General features: G+C 39.6%; 1 protein-coding gene and 1 long non-coding RNA gene across 2 annotated transcripts in view; one reads left to right on the top strand and one right to left on the bottom strand.

Moving 5' to 3' along the window:
• PTCHD1 (patched domain containing 1) overlaps window positions 1-21,758 on the bottom strand; it is a 178,460-nt gene that overhangs the window by 11,474 nt on the left and 145,228 nt on the right. The window lies entirely within an intron of this gene.
• The window catches only part of LOC149119548 (uncharacterized), a 117,749-nt gene that overhangs the window by 28,747 nt on the left and 67,244 nt on the right, over window positions 1-21,758 (top strand). The window contains exon 2 of the long non-coding RNA XR_016228111.1: window positions 21,133-21,205. This is a non-coding gene — a long non-coding RNA (uncharacterized LOC149119548). The remainder of the gene's footprint in view (window positions 1-21,132; window positions 21,206-21,758) is intronic.

The raw sequence follows: 21,758 nt of genomic DNA, 5'->3' as shown, positions 1-21,758 counted from the left end.
TGGCCTTGGCACCTGTCAGGCCAAGATTTTCCTCAACAGCCTTGTGGTATGCCTCCTTTTTGGGACAGATGAACATTGAACACATTATTTCCCACTCTGACTTAGTGCTCAGTACTGTTACTCTTTTATCCTTTTCTGTCTCCCTCTTCCTGGCCTGGATCTATAAAACTACAAAAGCCTTTTGCTTGGGGCTCTCTCAGTAATGTGCACCCCTTCTACATCTGTGCAGACCTATTGGACCCTCAACTAGTAGAGAAAATGGAAGGGGAGAGAGTCAGCACTTTTTCTAGCTTTAGCCTTTTGTTTATACTATCGCAATAAGTCATTAAAAGCTTTATTTTTACTTCTATTTTTGGCTTGTTACTTTAATTGGATACTCTTGACCTGGCAACTTTTCTTAGCATAGCTGAGCTCCTGCCATTCACCATTTAGTATGATATTAGCTGTATTTTTTTTTGTAGATGTCCTTCATGAGATTGAGGAATTTTACTTCTAGCCCCAGTTTTCTGAGTTGTTTTTAATTCCTGAATAGATGTTGAATTTTGTGAAATAATTTTTCTGCATCTGTTGAGATGACTTTTACACACTCATTCTCTATATTACTACTGTTTTATGTTTTCTACTCTGTATCCAGTTTATTCTTTATAATATGAAATTTCTTTTTTTAAAGATGTACTTATTTATTTGAAAGTCAGAGTTACAGAGAGGCAGAGGCAGAGGCAGAGGCAGAGGCAGAGGCAGAGGCAGAGGCAGAGAGAGAGAGAGAGAGAGAGAGAAACATCTTCCATCCACTGGATCACTCCCCATTTGGCCATCCGGAAGCCAGGAGCTGGGAGCTTATTTCGGGTCTCCCACGTGGGTGCAGGTGCCCAAGGACTTGGGCCATCTTCTGCTGCTTTCCTAGGCCATAGCAGAGAGCTGGATGGGAAGTGGAGCAACCAGGACTCGAACCGGTTCCCATATGAGATGCCAGCACTGCAGGTGGTGGCTTTACCTGCTACACCACAGTGCCGGCCCCAGTATGGAATTTCTGGTTCCAGAACATTTTAGTCATTAAAGGACCATATAGGACTTGGGTTGTCCTTTGGATTATTCTAATGAACATTCTCCCAAGTCTTGAGTTTCCTCTAAGGTAAAGAGGAGGTGATTAACATGAAAGCTGTTAAAAGAGTTGTGAATATTTGTATGTAGCATCATTCTTCTCTTAAAATAGTATTTATTTTTCTAAGAATATTATGAATAGAGAGATACAGCCTTTTGCTCTCTTCTTTTTAATCCTCTGGTACTGGACTTGGGAGTTGGAAGAAGAAAAAACTCATCACTTTCTTATATGATTACCCATGACAAGTTGATTGTCTTCTTTATTATGGCCTTGATTGCTTTTCGTGTACATGACCGGCAATAATTTTGATATGAAGTAGTTCTTCATATGTGTCATTCCAGTAGGATATCCCATGTCTACCATTCTGTGGGGTGGGATGAAGGCTAACTTCTCTTTACAAGCATATTCTCCTTAAAAGACACATTTCTTTTTCCCTCAAAATCCTCTGTGGCTTCCATTGTACTAGAGGAAGACTAGAAATTTGACATTCATGGAGCTGGCGCTGTGGCACAGTGGGTTAAACCCCTGGCCTGTGGTGCCAGCATCCTGTATGGGCATCAGTTCGAGTCCTGGCTGCTCTACTTTCCATCCAGTTCCCTGTTGGTGACCTAGGAAAGCAGTGGAACACGTCCTAAGTGCTTGGGCCTCTGCACCCACGTTGGGAGACCCCGCAAAACTCCTGGCTTTGGATCGGCCCACCTCCGGCTATTGCAGCCATTTGAGGAGTGAACCAGCAGATGGAAAACCTCTCTCTTTCTCTCTCTCTCTCTCTCTCTACCTACCTACCTACCTCTCTGTAACTCTGCCTTTCAAATAAATTTAAAAAAATCTTTAAAAAGAAGAAATTTATGGTATAATCCTTGTAGTATTTGTTCAACTTTGGGGTAAATATGATGTTTTTGTGATTACCACATATGATTATATTATGCTTCCAATATTTTTGTCTGTGTTACAATACTTTTGGGTGCAAGGTACAGAAATCCAACTTGAAATTGCTTCAGAAATGGACACTCACTGAAAGCATACCTGTTAAATGATAGAATTCAAGTAGGAATGATGGGATATGGTAGAGATGGGTTACCACAACAACTTTTGAATGCTCTAAGGGCTTTTTACGATCTCTGATCTCTCCTCTTTCTGCAGCTCATCTTCATCAAATTGTGAGGAAGCCAGCTGGAGATAACTCTATAGTTGTACATCTTCTTTCAACTTCAATTACTAGAAAATGTGTGACTCTCTAATACAAATCCAAAAATAGGAGGCGGGCCTTAAAAATTCATAAAAGTACATATTATAAAAAAAGTATATAACTTTCAAAAGTGTTTTTTAGAACAAAATAAACTTTTAGTTCATTTTTTTCATGAATTTTTAAAGTACCCTCATACTAAGGAAGGAGTTCAGTGGCCCAGTGTTTTGTCATGTGCACTCTTCTGTATTTATCAAACATGAGCAGAGGGTAAGATCAGATGCTAATATGGTTGCTTCTCCTGTGTCAGTGCAGATGGGAACTGCAAAGAGCAAAATGTGGAAAGGAGAGGAGTGTTAACATTAGGTATTTAATATAATATACTAATGTCCACTCTACTTATATGACAATATTTATATTTTTAACAGCATGATCATGTACATGTACATTTTGGTATCATACTTTTTTTTGGACAGGCAGAGTTAGGCAGTGAGAGAGAGAGAGAGAGACAGAGAGAAAGGTCTTCCTTCCGTTGGTTCACCCTCCAAATGGCTGCCATGGCCAGCGCTGCGCCGATCCGAAGCCAGGAGCCAGGTGCTTCCTCCTGGTCTCCCATGCGGGTGCAGGGCACAAGCACTTGGGCCATCCTCCACTGCACTCCCAGGCCACAGCAGAGAGCTGGCCTGGAAGAGGGGCAACCAGGACAGAACAGGTGCCCCAACTGGGACTAGAACCCGGGGTGTTGGCGCCACAGGCGGAGGATTAGTCTAGTGAGCCGCGGCGCTGGCCGATATCATACTTTTTAAATCTTATAACATTTATCCACACACACACATTCAAACACATTTTCACAATCTCAGCATTGTTCTACCCCAATGGTCATATCAGTACTGTGTATTAAAAACAATAATAAGTCAAAAACGGAAGAAAACAAAGCAGGGGGGATGGGTGTTGTGGCACAGTCAGTTAAGCTGCCACTAGTTATACTAAAATCCTGTACTGGGGTGCCAGTTTGAGTCCCAGTTACTTTATTTCTGATCCAGCTTCCTGCTAATATTTCTGAGAAGACACCAGAAGATGATCCAAGTACTTGGGCCCCTGATATCCATATGAGAGACTGGGACTGAGTTCCTGACTCCTGGATTTTATATAGCCTGGATCTGGTTGTGGCCATTTGAGAAGTGAAGCAGATAGAAGATAGATCTCCTCCCGCCCCCGCATTTCTCCCTCTGCCCCCTGTCACTTTGACTTTTAAATAAATAAATAAATCTTTCAAAATAAACAGAAGACATTATGCTACTCCACTTTAAACTATATTAAAAAGCTATAAAAATAAAAAACCATAATTATAAAAACATCATGGTATTGGCATAAAAACAGGCATGTAGACCAATGTTTTCTGATTCAGAATTGAGAGTCTAGAAGTAAAGCCATGCATCTACAGCTAACTGATCTTTGACAAAGGTACTAAGAAAATGCATTGGCTAAAGGACAGTGTTTTCAGTAAATGGCATTGGGAAAATCTACAGAAGAATGAAGCTAGACCCTAATCTCTCACCTTATTAAAAAAAATCAATTGGGGGCCAGCGTTGTAGCTTATCAGCTTAAGCTGTTGCTTGTGATACTGGCATTGCTGCTCTGTTTCCCATCCAGTTTCCTACGAATGTATCTGGGAAGGCAGAGGAAGATGGCCCAACTGCTTGTGCCTCTGTTATCCATATGGGAGACCTGTGTGGAGCTTCAGGCTCCTGGCTTTGGCTTGAGCTAGCCCTTGCTGTTGTGGCCATATGGGGAGTGAGTCAGTAAATGAAAGATCTTTCTCCCTCTTCCTCTCCATCTCCTTCTACTTCTCCCTCTCCCTCTCCCTCTTGCTCTCTCTCTCTCTCTTTGTTGTTCTACTTTCAAATAAATAAATAAATAAATCTTTAAAATGAACTCAAAATAAATGAAAGACATAAATTTAAGACCTGAAACTACAAAAGTTTTGGAGAACACATAGAGGAAATGTTTCAGCCCATTGAAATGATCAAGGATTTTTTTTTGTTCAAATTTCAAAAGCACAGAAAACAAAAGCAAAAATAGACAAATGAGAGAGGGAGAGGGAGAGGGAGAGGGAGAGGGAGAGGGAGGGATCTTTCATCCTCTGGCTTACCCTGCAAATGGCCACAATGGCCAGGGCCAAAGCCAGGAGGTAGAAACCCCATTCGGGTGTCCTCACGTGGGTGGCAGGAGCCCAAGTACTTGGGCTATCCTTTGCTGCTTTCCCAGGCACATTATCAGGGAGCCGGATTGGAAGTGGAGCAGCCAGGGACTTGAACCAGCACTCAGATATGGGATGCCAGTGTTGCTGGTCATGGCTTAACCTGCTGTGTCACAATGCCAGCCCCCTACAAGGTATTTCTTATAATAGCTTTTTGGTAAAGACATTCCAGATAATTTCCTTTCCCAAGGCTAAATTTTATGTCATTCTTTGTCTTTGAATTAAACAAAATTTATAAGTTGAAAGGCAAATAGCTCTGCTGAAATAACTAATACTCACACAGATACCATTATGCTTATTTGACAAACACCTAGCTGGCTCCCTCTAGGCCTATTATATGGTTATGCTCAAAGCTTATGCAAGGGAGAGTAGTCAAAATCACATTTCATTATATTACCAAAATTACCAGTTAACTATAAATAGTTCAAGGATGTATGTACTATTTTTTCCTCTTGTATGGCTCTCTTGTCAATACAGAGGTAAAACCTTTTGCAAAATCTCTTTAAAGTGTCAAAATACAATCTGGATGTCAATAGTACAGTGAGTGTTACCACCTGTGAGATGTTTCTGGTATTCATAGAGTAGCTACTGTTAGCTGAAGTAGAATCATTGCTAAAGAGCAGGGCCTGCCATTTACTTGGAAGGGAAATTTGATGCTCTCAGAATTAAATCTATACAACTCTGGAAAAATACATAGGAAATGCCTGTAACTTATTTCTGATGCCAAGCTGATGTTTTGGCTTGGTTTGCAATGAATAGTCATTTTTAGTAAGTCCATTTGGTTGTGTGAGTAATTTCTGTAAAGGAGTGAGAAGAACTCACCAACTTTTACACTGATTTCTGGGTCTTTAGCATGGATAAAGCTTTCTAGTGAGTCTGTTGTTGGGGAGAAATTATTTCTTTAAAGTATAATGACTAAATTATGGGAAATCATAAACTTGTTTTACTGTGGCTCCCTTTGGTACTGTTTTCTAGTAAAACTGAATGTCATTACCAACAGCCTTTTAATACTGTTAAAGCATTGTTGGCTAGGGCTGGAAAATTACATTGGTTTCATGAAGTTTGTGTGGGCTTTATCCACATTGGCATGAAATTTATGGATAAAAAGGTCCTAAAGCAAAAGGAGTCGTGTATACCCTATGCACAGGTTTTGGTGTTGGAGATTTGCTTTTCTTCTTTTAAGCAAAATACTGTAGTTTAATGGGAAAATAGACAATGGCTATAAATAGTAATTGAATGGACAAATGACCATTTCATCCATACACAGTAAATTTTAAAGTAATCACAGATCATTAAAACTATAATAGTATAACATTCTTAACCATTGGTTTGACAAAGGTATAAAACCAAGTTTACAAAACTATATTTGCAGCCATACTGGTACACACAGGCATTTCTTTCTTTTTAAAATTTTTTTAAAATTTTCCCTCCCACATATAAGGGAGAACATGTAGTATTTGTCTTTCTGTGTACAGCATATTTCACTCAACTTGATACTCTCCAGTTGCATCCATTTTGCTGCAAAAGGTAAATTTTATTATTTTTTGTAGCTGAATAATATTCAATTGTGCATATATACCGTATTTTATTTATCTTCATCTGATGGTGGACACCTTGATTGATTCCAAATTTTGGCTATAAAGAGTGCTGCTATAAGAATGATGGTGCAGGTATCTTTTTTAAAAAACAAATTATATATTTAGGAGATAGAGGTATAGACAGAGAGAGGGAGAGACAGAGAGAATGGTCTTCCATCTACTTTTCACTCCCCAAATGGCCACAATGGCCGGAGCTGAGCCGATCTGAAGCCAGGAGCCAGGAGCTTCCTCTGGGTCTCCCACGTGGGTGCAGGCGCCCAGTCACTTAGGCCATCCTCCACTGCTTTCTTGGGTGCTTTAGCAGAGAGCTGTGCTGGAAGCAGAGTAGCAGGGACATGGACCAGCGCCCATATGGGATTCCAGCACCACAGGTGGAGGCTTAGCCTACTATGCTACAGCGCCAACCCTGCAGGTATCTCTTTAATACAATGTGTTCCTCTCTTTGGGGCATGTACCTAGAAGTGGTCTTTCTGGACCATATGACAAGTTTATTTCTAGTTTATTTTAAGGATTTATTTTATTTATTTGAAAGAGTTACACAGAGAGGTAGAGAGGCAGAGAGAGAGAGAGAGAGAGAGAGAGGTCTTCCATCCCATGGTGCATTCCCCAAATGGCCACAATGGCTAGAGCTGAGACGATCTGAAACCAGGAGCCAGAAGCTTCCTCCAGGTCTCCCACGTGGGTGGAGGGCCCCAAAGACTTGGTCTATCCTTCGCTGCTTTCTCAGGAATACCAACAGGGAGTTGTATCAAAAGTGGAGCAGCTGGAACTCGAACCCACACCAATATGGGATGCCAGTGCTGCAGACCTGGGCTTTAACCCATGGTGCCACAGCACTGGCCCTTATTTCTAGTTTTTAAAGAAATTGCCATACTGTTTTCCATAATGGCTGCTTAATTTACATTCCTACCACCAGTGTATAAGAGTTGCCTTTCTCCACATCCTCATTGTCTTTTGAATTTTAGCCATTTTGACAGAGGTGAAGTGATTTTTCATTGTGATTTTGGTTTGCACTTCCCTGATAGGTAGTGATGTTGAGCATTTTTTCATATATTTTTTTGACCATTTGTATTTCTTCTTTTCAGAACTGTCTGTTGAGAAGTCCTTTGCTCATTTATTCACTGGATTGGTTGTTTTTTGTTGTTGTTTTTGAAGTTGCTGATATATTTTGGATCCTAATGATTTGTCAGATAGATAACTCACAAATATTTTTCTCATCCTGTCTGATGCCTCTTCACTCTATTGAATGTTTCTTTGGCAGTGCAGAAGATTTTGAGTTTGATATCAGTTTTTTCTTCTATCATTTTCATTTTTCTTTTGAGTCCATCCTTTGAGTTTTTTTATATAGATATTCTATTTTTCAGTTCTAAAATTTCTTTTTGGCTCTTCTACATATAGTTTCTATTTATTTGCTAAAAGTTTATTTTTCCATGTATTTTGAGTGGGTTCATGGTTGAATTTTTTATGGTAGCAACTTAAAAATCCTTGTAATATAATTACAACATTTTGGTCATTTGGTGTTAGTGTTTCTTGATTGTCTTTTACTATTCAAATTGAGATTTTCCTTGTTTATTTTGGTATGAAATGATTTTTTAAAAGGTTTGTCTTTTAAAAATTATTTACTTGTTTATTTGAGAGGCAGAGGAACAGAGAGAGCTCCGATCTGGTAGTTTACTCCCCAAGTACCTGCTATGGCCAGGGCTGAGCCACACAAAACCCAGAAGCCAGAGATTCAGTCCAGATCTCCTACATGAGTGGCAGGGACCCAACCATTTGTGTCATCACGTGCTGGCTCTCAGGGAATGCATTTGCAGAAGTCCTAGGTGCAGACCTAGGACTTGAACTCAGGCATTCCAATATGGGATTCAGGTTTCCTAAGTGGCATATTAACCACCAGGCCAAATGCTAGCCCCTGACATGTGATTTTTTAAATTATATTATGGTGTTGGAAGACAAAGTTACATCAAATTTGTTTACAGACCTAGTTGGCTTTTTTTTTTTTGATAATTTGAGCATCAGAATAGCCTCCATTCTACAAAATAGAATGAGAGCTCCCATTGGGGAAAATAGAGCAGTGAGCTTAATAGGTGGGAAAAAGTACATAGAACAAAAAAAAATCATTGGTTAACAACCATCTACTTAAGTTTACTTTTTCTGGAAGGGTTAAAGCAGAGAAGACTTCCTTATTATACTGAATCAGGTAGACTAGGATCTCCTGTTTGCAGGAATAAGTGTTCTTGCAAGGAGTGTGTGTATCTGCTTTCCTAATATTTCAAGTTGATCATGTGTAATTTAGCATGAGTGACTCCATTTTGATTTAATCTGGTCTGCTGTGGTCTAGTGTAAAAACTCGGTAAAAGACAATGTGTGGCTGTTAGTTTGGCTGTTAAATGTCCTCTAATTGCTGGTGCTGTGGCATACTAGGCTAAGCCTCTGCCTGCAGTACCTGCATTCCATATGGGCACCAGTTCATGTCTTGGCTGCTCCTCTTCCAACCCATCTCTCTGCTTATGGCCTAGAAAGGCAGTGGAAGATGGTCCAGGTGCTGGGGCTCCTGCGCCTACGTGGGAGACCAGAAAGATTCTCCTAGCTCTTGGCTTTGGATCGGCTCACCTCTGGCTGTTGCAGCCATTTTGGGGAGTGAACCAGCAGATGGAGGAGCTTTCTCTCTGTCTCTCCTTTCTGTCTGTAACTCTACCTGTCAAATAAATAAATAAATATTTTTAAAAATGTTGTCCAAAAGTCCATGTGTTAAATATTTGGTTTCTGAAGTCTTACATTCATGGTACTAAGAGGGGGAAACTAGGTCCAGTTATGGTCTTTGGAGGTGATTGGAATGGATTCGATTGGATCATCAGGGTAAGGGTGCAATGATTAAATCATGGGGCTTATAAGTAGAGATGTAGACATATATATTTATGCTCTCTTTTGCCATTTGGTACTCTGTACTACCTTGAGACTACCAGCAAGAATGCCATTTCTAGCTACCAAAACAATGGGGGATATATCTTTTTATCAACTTTTATTTAATAAATATAAATTTCTGAAGTACAACTTTTGCATTATAGCAGCTTTTCTCCCATAAACTCCCTCCCACCTGCAACCATCCATCTCCAACTCCCTCTCCTATCCCATTCTTCATCAAGATTCATTTTCAATTATCATTATATACAGAAGATCAACTTAGTATATACTAAGTAAAGATTTCAACAGACTGCACCCACACAGACACACAAAATATAGAGTACTGTTTGAGTAGTAGTTTTACTGTTAATTCGCACAGCACAACACATTAAGGACAGAGATCCTACTTGGGGAGTAGATACACAGTGGTTCCCATTGTTGATTTAGCAATTGACACTCTTATGTATGATATCAGAAATCACCCAAGTCTATTGTCATGAACATATGATATTTGTTCCTTTGGGAATGGCTTATTTCACTCAGCATGATATTTCCCAGATTCCTCCATTTTGTTGCAAATGACAAGATTTCATTGCTTTTTTACTGCTGTATAGTATTCTATAGAGTACATATCCCATAATTTCTTTATCCAGTCTTCTCTTCATGGGCATTTAGGTTGATTCCATGTCTTAGCTATTGTAAATTGAGCTGCAATAAACATTGAGGTGCAGACAGCTCTTTTGCTTGCCAATTTAATTTCCTTTGGGTAAATTCCAAGGAGTGGATGGCTGGATCATGTGGTAGGGCTACATTCAAGTTTCTGAACAATCTCCAAACTGTCTTCCATAATGGCTTTACCAGTTTACATTCCCACCAACAGTGGATTAGTGTCCCTTTTTCCACACATCCTTGCCAGCATCTTTTGTTGGTGGATTTCTGTATGTGAGCCATTCTAACCAGGGTGAGGTGAAACCTCATTGTGGTTTTCGTTTGCATTTCCCTGATGGCTAGTGATCCTGAACGTTTTTTCATGTGTCTGTTGGCCGTTTGGATTTCCTCTTTTAAAACGTGTCTATTGAGGTCCTTGGCCCATCTCTGTTTTTCTTTTTGAAATTTTCTATATTTTATTAATAAGTGTTGGCTTATTACTTTACATATTAGAATGTCATTAAACCTATATTGATAATTGTACAAAATAATTCATTTAGAATTGAAATTTCAATCATTCTTTTGGAGATTATTTTTATTGTCACAATTATTTCTTTTTTTTAACTTTTATTTAATGAATATATGTTTCCAAAGTACGACTTATGGATTACAATGGCTTCCCCCACATAACGTCCCTCCCACCCACAACCCTCCCCTTTCCCACTCCCTCTCCCCTTCCATTCATATCAAGATTCATTTTCGATTATCTTAATATACAGAAGATCAGCTTAGTATACATTAAGTAAAGATTTCAACAGTTTGCTCCCACACAGAAACATAAAGTGAAAAATGATAGATGATTTTTTTAAATGATGATGAAATCAGATCAGACCTATTTTCATGTTTAATCCCAGTGAGAGTCAAGTTGGGAATTGATAATTTCTTTTTTTTTTTCAGAAGATCAGTTTAGTATGCATTAAGTAAAGATTTCAACAGTTTGTACCCCCATAGTAACACAAAGTGAAATATACTGTTTGAGTACTCGTTATAGCACTAAATCTCAATGTACAGCACACTAAGGACAGAGATCCTACATGAGGAGTAAGTGCACAGTGACTCCTGTTGTTGACTTTACAAATTGACACTCCTGTCTATGGCATCAGTAATCTCCCTATGCTCCAGTCATGAGTTTCCAAGGCTATGGAAGCCCTCTGAGTTCTCTGACTCTTATCTTGTTTAGACAAGGTCATAGTCAAAGTGGAGGTTCTCTCCTCCCTTCAGAGAAAGGTACCTCCTTCTTTGAAGACCTGTTCTTTCCACTGGGATCTCACTCACAGAGATCTTTTTGCCAGAGTGTCTTGGCTTTCCATGCCTGAAATACTCTCATGGGCTTTTCAGCCAGATCCGAATGGCTTTAGGGCTGATTCTGAGGCCAGAGTGCTATTTAGGACATCTGCCATTCTATGAGTCTGCTGAGTATCTCACTTCCCATGTTGGATCACTCTCCCCTTTATTTATTCTATCGGTTAGTGTTAGCAGGTACTAGACTTGTTTATGTGCTCCCTTTGACTCTTAGTCCTTTCATTATGATCAATTGTGAACTGAAATTGATCACTTGGACTAGTGAGATGGCATTGGTACATGCCACCTTGATGGGATTGAATTGGAATCCCCTGGTATGTTTCTAACTCTACCATTTGGGGCAAGTCAGCTTGAGCATGTCCCAAACTGTACATCTCTTCCCTCTCTTATTCCCACTCTTATGTTTAACAGGGATCACATTTCAGTTAATTTTCAACACTTAAGAATAACTGTGTGATAATTACAGAATTAAACCAGTCATATTAAGTAGAACAGACAAAAAAATACTAAGAGGGATAATGTATTAAGTTGTTCATTAACAGTCAGGGCTATGCTGATCAAGTCACCGTTTCTCATAGTGTCCATTTCACTTCAGGAGGTTTCCTTTTTGGTGTTCAGTCAGTTGTCACCGATCAGGGAGAACATATGGTATTTGTCCCTTTGGGACTGGCTTACTTCACTCAGCATGATGTGTTCCAGATTCCTCCATTTTGTTGCAAATGACTGGATTTTGTTGTTTCTTACTGCGGTATAGTATTCTAAAGAATACATATCGCATAATTTCTTTATCCAGTCTACCGTTGATGGGCATGTAGGTTGGTTCCAGGTCTTGGCTATTGTGAATTGTGCTGCGATAAACATTAGGGTGCAGACCGCTTTTTTGTTTGCCAATTTAAATTCCTTTGGATAAATTCCAAGGAGTGGGATGGCTGGGTCGAATGGTAGGGTTATCTTCAGGTTTCTGAGGAATCTCCAGACTGACTTCCATAGTGGCTTGACCAGTTTGCATTCCCACCAACAGTGGGTTAGTGTCCCTTTTTCCCCACATCCTCGCCAGCATCTGTTGTTGGTAGATTTCTGTATGTGAGCCATTCTAACCGGGGTGAGGTGAAACCTCATTGTGGTTTTGATTTGCATTTCCCTGATGGCTAGTGACCTTGAACATTTTTTCATGTGCCTGTTGGCCATTTGGATTTCCTCTTTTGAAAAATGTCTATTGAGGTCCTTGGCCCATCTCTTAAGTGGGTTGTTGGTTTTGATGTTGTGGAGTTTCTTGATCTCTTTGTAGATTCTGGTTATTAACCCTTTATCTGTTGCATAGTTTGCAAATATTTTTTCCCATTCTGTCGGTTGTCTCTTCACTCTCCTGACTGTTTCTTTTGTAGTACAGAAACTTCTCAATTTGATGCAATCTCAATAGTTGATTTTGGCTTTGACTGCCTGTGCCTCCTGGGTCTTTTCCAGAAACTCTTTGCCTGTGCCAATATCTTGAAGGGTTTCTCCAATGTTCTCTAATAACTTGATGGTGTCAGGTCGTAGATTTAGGTCTTTAATCCATGTTGAGTGGATTTTTGTGTAAGGTATAAGGTAGGGGTCTTGCTTCATGCTTCTGCACGTGGAAATCCAGTTTTCCCAGCACCATTTATTGAATAGACTGTCCTTGCTCCAGGAATTGGTTTTAGATCCTTGATCAAATGTAAGTTGGCTGTAGCTGTTTGGGTTGATTTCTGGTGTTTCAATTCTGTTCCATTGGTCTATCCATCTGTTTCTGTACCAGTACCATGCTGTTTTGATTACAACTGCCCTGTACTATGTCTTGAAATCTGGTATTGAGATGCCTCCGGTTTTGTTTTTGTTGTACAAGATTGCTTTAGCTATTCGAGGTCTCTTTTGCCTCCATATGAATTTCAGCACCAATTTTTCCACATCTGAGAAGAAGGTCTTCGGTATCCTGATTGGAATTGCATTGAATCTATAAATTGCTTTTGGGAGAATGGACATTTTGATGATGTTGATTCTTCCAATCCATGAGCATGGAAGATTTTTCCATTTTTTGGTATCCTTTTCTATTTCTTTCTTTAAGATTTTGTAATTCTCATCGTAGAGATCTTTAACGTCCTTGGTTAAGTTTATTCCAAGGTATTTGATTGTTTTTGTAGCTATTGTGAATGGGATTGATCTTAGCAGTTCTTTCTCAGCTGTGGCATTGCTTGTATATACAAAGGCTGTTGATTTTTGTGCACTGATTTTATATCCTGCCACTTTGCCAAACTCCTCTATGAGTTCCAATAGTCTCTTAGTAGAGTTCTTTGGATCCTCTAATTAAAGAATCATATCGTCTGCAAAGAGGGATAGTTTGACTTCTTTCTTCTCAATTTGTATTCCTTTGATTTCTTTTTCTTGTCTGATGGCTCTGGCTAAAACTTCCAGAACTATGTTAAATAGCAGTGGTGAGAGTGGGCATCCCTGCCTGGTGCCAGATCTCAGTGGAAATGCTTCCAACTTTTCCCCATTCAATAGGATGCTGGCTGTGGGTTTTTTATAAATTGCTTTGATTATATTGAGGAATGTTCCTTCTATACCCAATTTGCTTAGAGTTTTCATCATGAAAGGGTGTTGAATTTTATCGAATGCTTTCTCTGCATCAATTGAGATAATCATATGGTTTTTCTTTTGCAGTCTGTTAATGTGGTGAATCACATTGATTGATTTGCGAATGTTGAACCATCCCTGCATACCAGGGATGAATCCCACTTGGTCTGGGTGGATGATTTTCCTGATGTGTTGTTGTATTCTATTGGCCAGAATTTTATTGAGGATTTTTGCATCTATGTTATTCAGGGATATTGGTCTATAATTTTCTTTCAGTGCTGCATCTTTCTCTGGCTTAGGGATTAAGGTGATGCTGGCTTCATAGAAAGAATTTGGGAGGATTCCCTCTTCTTCGATTGTTCTGAATAGTTTTGAGACGAAATGGGATTAGTTCTTCTTTAAATGTCTGGTAGAATTCAGCAGTGAATCCATCTGGTCCTGGGCTTTTCTTTGTTGGGAGGGCCTTTATTACGGTTTCAATTTCTGTTTCAGTTATGGGCCTATTTAGGTTTTCTATGTCTTCATGGTTCAATTTTGGTAGATTGCATGTGTCTAGGAATCTATCCATTTCTGATAGGTTTTCCTGTTTGCTGGCATACAGGTCCTCGTAGTAATTTTTGATGATTCTTTTTATTTCTGTGGTGTCTGTTGTTACGTTTCCTTTTTCATCTCTGATTTTATTGATTTGGGTCTTTTCTTTTTTGGTTAGTTGGGCCAATGGGGTGTCAATTTTGTTTATTTTTTTCAAAAAACCAGCTTCTCGCTTGGCTGATTTTTTGTAGTGTTTTTTTTGGATTCAATCCTGTTAATTTCTTCTCTGATTTTAATTATTTCTCTTCTCCTACTAGATTTGGGTTTGGTTTGCTGCAGTTTTTCTAGGTCCTTGAGATGCGCTGAAAGCTCATTTATTTGGTACCTTTCCAACTTCTTGATATAGGCACCTATTGCTATAAATTTGCCTCTCAATACTGCTTTTGCTGTATCCCATAAGTTTTGATATGTTGTGTTGTTATCTTCATTTACTTCCAGAAAGTTTTTGATTTCTCTTTTGATTTCTTGAATGACCCAGTGTTCATTCAGGAGCATGTTGTTCAGTCTCCATGTGTTTGCATACTTTCTGGGGTTTCCTGAGTTGCTAATTTCCAGCTTCATTCTACTGTGGTCTGAGAAGCTGCATGGTATGATTCTAATTCTTTTAAATTTGCTGAGACTTGCTTTATGGCCTAGTATGTGATCAATCCTAGAGAAGGTTCCATGCACTGCTGAGAAGAATGTGAAGTCTTTAGATGTAGGGTTGAAAGTTCTGTAGATATCTGTTAGATCCATTTGGGCAATAGTGTTGGTTAAATCTGCTGTTTCCTTGTTGATCTTCTGTCCAGATGATCTGTCTATTTCTGAGAGTGGAGTATTGAAGTCCCCCAGTACTATTGTATTGGAATCTAAATCTCCCTTTAAGTCCCTTAACATATCTTTTAAATAGACCGGTGCCCTGTAATTAGGTGCATATACATTTATAATAGTTACATCTTCCTGTTGAATTGAGCCCTTAATCATTATATAGTGTCCCTCTTTGTCTCTCTTAACAGTTTTTGTATTAAAGTTTATTTTGTCTGATATTAATATGGCTACACCTGCTTTTTTTGGTTTCTGTTGGCATGGAATATCTTTTTCCAACCTTTCACTTTCAGTCTGCATGCCTCTTTGTTAGAGAGCTGTGTTTCTTGTAGGCAACAAATAGTTGGGTTGTGTTCTTTGAGCCAATCAGCCAATCGGTGTCTTTTAAGTGAAGAATTCAGACCATTAATGTTTAATGTGACTATTGATATGTAGTGACTTTGCCCTGCCATTTTCCCAGAGATGTTTTCTAGTATATGCTTTGAGCTTCCCATGCTCTTTTACTGGTAGGTGTTCTTCCTTTCCATTCTTTCATATTGATGGCCGTGTTTCTGTGTTTCTGAGTGTAGCACATCTTTAAGTATCTTTTGCAGGGCTTGACGAGTGGCCACAAAGTCTTTCAACTTCTGTTTGCTATGAAAGGTCTTTATTTCACCTTCATTCACAAATGAGAGCTTGGCAGGATATAATATTCTGGGCTGGCAATTTTTCTCTCTTAGCACCTGTGCTATGTCTTGCCATTCCCTCCTAGCCTGTAGTGTTTCTGATGAGAAGTCTGCTGTGAGTCTGATTGGAGATCCTCTGAGAGTAATCTGACGTTTCTCTCTTGCACATTTTAGGATCTTTTCTTTATGTTTCACTGTGGTAAGTTTAATTACCACGTGTCGTGGTGAGGATCTCTTTTGGTCATGTTCATTGGGGGTTCTATGAGCTTCCTGTCCTAGGATGTCTCTGTCCTTCTCCAAACCTGGAAAGTTCTCTGCTAGTATCTCACTAAAAAGGCCTTCTAATCCTTTCTCTCTCTCCATGCCTTCAGGAACTCCTAGAACTCGAATGTTGGTTTTTTAAATAGTATCCTGTAGATTCCCAACAATATTTTTTAGATTTCTAATTTCCTCTTCTTTTCTTTGTTTTGACTGTATGTTTTCCTGTGCTCTATCTTCTAAGTCCGATATTCTCTCTTCTGCTTCACCCATTCTGTTTTTAAGGCTTTCTAGTGTGTTTGCCATTTGATCTATTGAGCTCTTCATTTCATTTTGATTTCTCTTCACTATCACACTTTCCTGTTCTACTAGTTTCTGCATTTCATTTTGATTCTTCCTTAAAATTTCATTTTCACGAGAGAGATTTTCAATCCTGTCCAATAAGGATTTCTGTAGTTCAAGGATTTGCTTTTGAAAACTTCTAAATGTTCTTATCATAAATTTTTTGAAATCCGTATCTTGCATTTCTTCTATCTCATCGTCTTCATAATCTTGGCTTGGGGTGTTTTGTTTATTTGGAGGCATCATAGTGTCATCGTTGATCTTGTTCCCTCGATTTCTGTGTTTGTTGCTTGGCATAGTTAATTCTTCTTTCGTCACTGTGCGTTTTTTTTTTAATTTTTTTTTTATTTTATACTATGTCCGTGTTAAGTGGACTGCCTGCTGTTGGAGGAGCCTTGGAGGCTTGAGATGTGTGTGGCCTGAGAGCTCTGCTTGGTTCTTCCAGGTTACGGGTGTGCAAAGGTGACACCCTCAGGTTATGCGTGGTAAATCTCTCTCTTTTTATTTATTTATTTATTTATTTTATTTATTCAGGGGGTAAGTAATACCGCACGGCATGGCTGTGCAGAATTGATGGTATTTAGCTTCCAGTCTCTGGCTTCTACCCAAAGAGTCTGTGTAGGTTCCGTTTCTCCTCTGGACTCCCACTGGGTTGCCTAGGCTACTGAATTGTAGTGACTCAGTTCCTTAGCTCTCCCCTGTTGTTATGTAAATCCAGAGAGGGGGCCTGCTCTTTGTCTCTTGCAAACTCAAGCCTTGCAGCCTTGCAACCTTTGCAAGGTTGGCGGAGCGAGAAACCCCGAACCTTTTTTTTTTCCTTCTTTCCGGTAGTGAGTCTGCTGCACTTTCCGGCTCCCCTGTAGATTCTGACCCCCGTTTCCCCGCCAATGTCTCGGGTTATTGAGCTCACCTCCCCTTCCAGCGCTGATGTGTGGACTCGGAGCCCTGGACGTCCCAACTCTCCCCGCTGGCGTCTGTGTGACATGCACTCCCCTTCCTGCACTGGCGCGCAGACCCTGCGGCTCCCGCGGCTCCCGCGGCTTGGCTTCCACACGGTGGGCGACCTTGTTCTCCCAGGAGGTCCTCCGATTCACAGCCACTCGATCCAGGAGAGTTTCCTCTGCAATATTTTCCTGGCTCTTTTTCTGGGGCTACCGTAACTCCCCTTTTATTAAACTAAATTTTCCCGGACTATTGGTGCGCGCCCTCACTATTCCGCCATCTTCGAATGCTCGGCCCATCTCTTAAGTGGGTTGTTTGTTTTGGTGTTGTGGAGTTTCTTGATCTCTTTGTAGATTCTGGTTATTAAACCTTTACCAGATGCACAATTTGTGAATACTTTTTCTCATTCTGTCGGTTGCCTCTTCACTTTCCTGACTGTTTCTTTTTAAGTACAGAAACTTTTCAATTTGATGCAATCCCAATTGTTCATTTTGGCATTGCCTGCCTGTGCCTCTGGGGGCTTTTCAAAGAAGTCTTTGCCTGTGCCTATATCTTGCAGGGTTTCTCCAATGTTCTCTAATAGTTTGATGGTGTTGGGTCATAGATTTAGATCTTTAATCCATGTTGAGTGGATTTTTGTGAGGTGTAAGGTAGGGGTCTTGCTTCATGCTTCTGCACGTGGAAATCCAGTTTTCCCAGCACCATTTGTTGAACAGACTGTCCTTGCTCCAGAAATTGGTTTACATCCTTGATCAAATATAAGTTGGCTGTAGAAGTTTGGACTGATTTCTGGTGTTTCTATTCTGTTCCATTGGTCTATCCATCTGTTTCTGTACCAGTACCATGCTGTTTTGATTACAACTGCCCTGTAGTATGCCCTGAAATCTGGTATTGTGATGCCTCCTGCTTTGTTTTTGTTGTACAAGATTGCTTTAGCTATTCGAGGTCTCCTGTGTCTCCATATGAATTTCAGCATCATTTTTTCCAGATCTGAGAAGAATCTCTTTGGTATCCTGATTGGAATTGCATTGAATCTATAAATTGCTTTTGGGAGAATGGACATTTTGATGATGTTGATTCTTCCAATCCATGAGCATGGAAGATTTTTCCATTTTTTGGTATCCTCTTCTATTTCTTTCTGTAAGATTTTGTAATTCTCATCGTTGAGATCTTTAATGTCCTTGGTTAAGTTTATTCCAAGGTATTTGATTGTTTTTGTGGCTATTATGAATGGGATTGATCTTAGCAGTTTTTTCTCAGCCATGGCGTTGCCTGTGTGTACGATGTCTGTTGATTTTTGTGCATTGATTTACATCCTGCTACTTTGCCAAACTCTTCTGTGAGTTCCAATAGTCTCTTAGTGGAGTTCTTTGGATCCCCTAAATGAAAAATCATATCATCTGCAAAGAGGGATAGTATAACTTCTTCCTTCCCAATTTGTATCCCTTTAATTTCTTTTTCTTGCCTAATGGCTCTGGCTAAAACTTCCAGAACTATATTGAATAGCAGTGGTGAGAGTGGGCATCCCTGTCTGGTACCAGATCTCAGTGGAAATGCTTCCAACTTTGGGGAATGTATCTTGTCTTAGACTGTGAACCTCCAAAATCATGAACCAAAATAAACTTCCTCTCTTCATAATTAGCTTGTTTCAGATATTTTGTTGTAGTAGTGAAAAGCTAATACAGTATTTTCCCCATAATTTGGTTTCATAATCACCCAATGGAGAGACTGACCAAAACCTAGGGCATTTGCATTACTGTCAGTTATCATTCTTGGTTTCCAGTTACAGCATACCAATAATGTTATGATGTCCTCATAATCACAGATTTCTTAAAGTTATTATTGTTCTAGCCAAATAGAGGACATTTGTTATGTTATAGTTTGCTGCATGCAAACATTTAAATATTTAGAATACATTGTACTAGAGAGACTACTATTTTGGCTATTAGGATTGAGAATTTGGAGTATGCTTTGTTAGGGTCCCCATGAACCAGATTAAGCAAAGTTGAATAAATAAAAGAATGAGCCATATGAAGAGTTTGCCTGTTTTAACCCAGAAGCCTTTTCATTATCTTTTTGCAGTTCAATCTCTACAGTACCTGATTTATTTATCTACACGCAACAAGAAATCTTGGCAACTGTGTAGACTCCTTCCAGCTCAGCTACTAGCAGGTCTGCTTTGCAGCATCCTAGAACTGGGTTAAAACAGGGAGTGAGAATGAGTGGATCTGGAAAACTAACTCTACAAAAGGGGTTACTAGTAGTACAATTTGAACAAAATGTTCTGTTGGGGATAGTGCTAAAGTTAGCCACTGGGTAGACTAAAGAATATTTTATAGCATATAAAAATATGAGTTGGACATATGAAAGTTCCAAATCTGTATCAAGTGACTTGTGGAAGATACTAGTTAGCAGAAAACTGTAGTTCTCAGAGTCTTTTCCATGAATCGTCTTGAGGACATAACATAGGACTATTGTTGCTTGCCAAAACCTCCCAGAAAAGCATCAGTTGAAATTATGGGTACTATTTATGAGATGGTGGGTATTGTTTCTTTTTTTTAACTTTTATTTAATGAATATAAATTTCCAAAGTACAGCTTATGGATTACAATGGCTTCCCCCCCATAACGTCCCTCCCACCCGCAATCCTCCCCTTTCCCACTCCCTCTCCCCTTCCATTCACATTAAGATTCATTTTCAATTCTCTTTATATACAGAAGATCAGTTTAGCATACATTAAGTAAAGATTTCAACAGTTTGCTCGGTGGGTATTGTTTCAACCCTCTGTATTAACAGCCCTCCTTTGACACCATGCCTGTGGATGTAAAGGCATGCTACCCTTACTGCCAGGTGGAGGTAGATACCCAGGTTTTCTCCTTGGCCTTTTTTTCATATCCCGTGGGAGATGGGTACCTAATGACTTGTAGGCTGGTGTCAAAGTTCAGGCTTCCCCTTAGGCCTCCACTGACATCCTCTCTGCTAAGCCGGAGCCAGGGTGCTTTGTTACTGCTCCCTACATGGGCCTGCTCAGACACCACAGAGTGTGGGGTGGTGTTAATTAGTATCCAGCAGAGATGAAGACCTAGGTCTTCACTCAGCCTTTTCTGATACCACCTCAGTAGGGGGAAAATGCGCTTTATTGTTGCAGCAAGCATCAAACTGTAGTCTCCTCATTAAGCCTTTGCCGATGGGGATGGTGATTGGGCTACAGGTTTATTGTTGTTTGTTTGTTTTTGGTATTTGGCTAGATTTAGGCAATTACTGTCTAAAGATCTTTTTAGGCTTTCCTTTGCCTGATCTTTTAGGTCTAGGCTTCAGGCTTTTCTTCTTACAGCTGTTTTGTCTCTATCTTTTGGTGTTCCTGGATTACTGGCTTCTCCAGGACCCAATGTATGAATGTACTAAGCAAAAATAAAAGCCTGGGAATTTATTACCATATTTCTTCTTGTATTTTATATGTAGTATCCAGCATGTTTAGCTGTACTTAGTGGGAAGAACTGGGAAAAGCACATATTCTCTCTCTCATCCTGGAACCAAGTAAACACCATTGGATTTTATAAATTTGATACATAAAATGCATTTGCACTGATGTTTTGTTTATATTTATAAATATTTTTATATTTAGATAAAATACTTTCTAGTATGGGATTGATTATATTCTCTTTAACTTTCTATCCGTATCCCTTGCCTTTTTTCTGTAAAAGTTTGGTTACATTTTTTATAGTGTGAATGGATGGAAATAAGGCATTTTTTATTATTTAAAAATATTTTATGTATCATTATTTTATTTTCCTTGATTATAAGAAATCAAAAGAAATCATAGTTTGTTCAAGTCTGGCATTGTGGCACAGTAGGTTAACCTACCACTTGTATTGCAGGTAGCTCATATCGGAGCAGCGATTCAAATCTTGGTTGCTCTGCTTCAAACCAAGTTCCCTACTACTATGCCTGGTAAGTAACAGGAGATGGCTCAAATACCTGGGCCCCTGCTACCCACTTGGAGATCTTGATGGAGTTCCAGGCTCCTGGCTTTGGCCTGGCCCAGCCCCAGATGTTTGCAGCCACTTGGGGAGTGAACCAGTTGATGGAATATCTCTTTCTCTTTCTCTCTCTATATCTGTCATTCTGCCTTTCAAATAAAGAAATAAATCGTAAAAAATACTTTGTTTTCATAAAGATATTTTGTAAGTTTGTTGTCAATTTTATTGATATTTTATTGTTTGGTTTCTGGAATTTGACTCTTGTTTAGAAAGGCTTTCTGTACACCGAGATTAACAGTAAATTCACCAGGCCGGTGCTTTGGTGCAGTGGGTAAACACCCTGGCCTGAAGTGCTGGCATCCCATATGGATACCGATTTGAGTCCCGGCTGCTCCACTTCCTACCCAGCTCTCTGCTATGGCCTGGGAAAGCAGTAGAAGATGGCCCAAGTCCTTGGGCCCCTGCACCTGCGTGGGAGACCCGAAGAAGCTCCTGGCTCCTGGCTTCGGATCAGCATAGCTGAT

The sequence above is a fragment of the Oryctolagus cuniculus genome, chromosome X, assembly GCF_051225735.1.
Source record: "Oryctolagus cuniculus isolate XC-2025 breed Fujian yellow rabbit chromosome X, ASM5122573v1, whole genome shotgun sequence".
NCBI classification, from domain to species: Eukaryota; Metazoa; Chordata; class Mammalia; order Lagomorpha; family Leporidae; genus Oryctolagus; species Oryctolagus cuniculus.
Note: the sequence above shows the minus strand (reverse complement) of the source record. Positions and strands in the feature narration are given on the sequence as shown.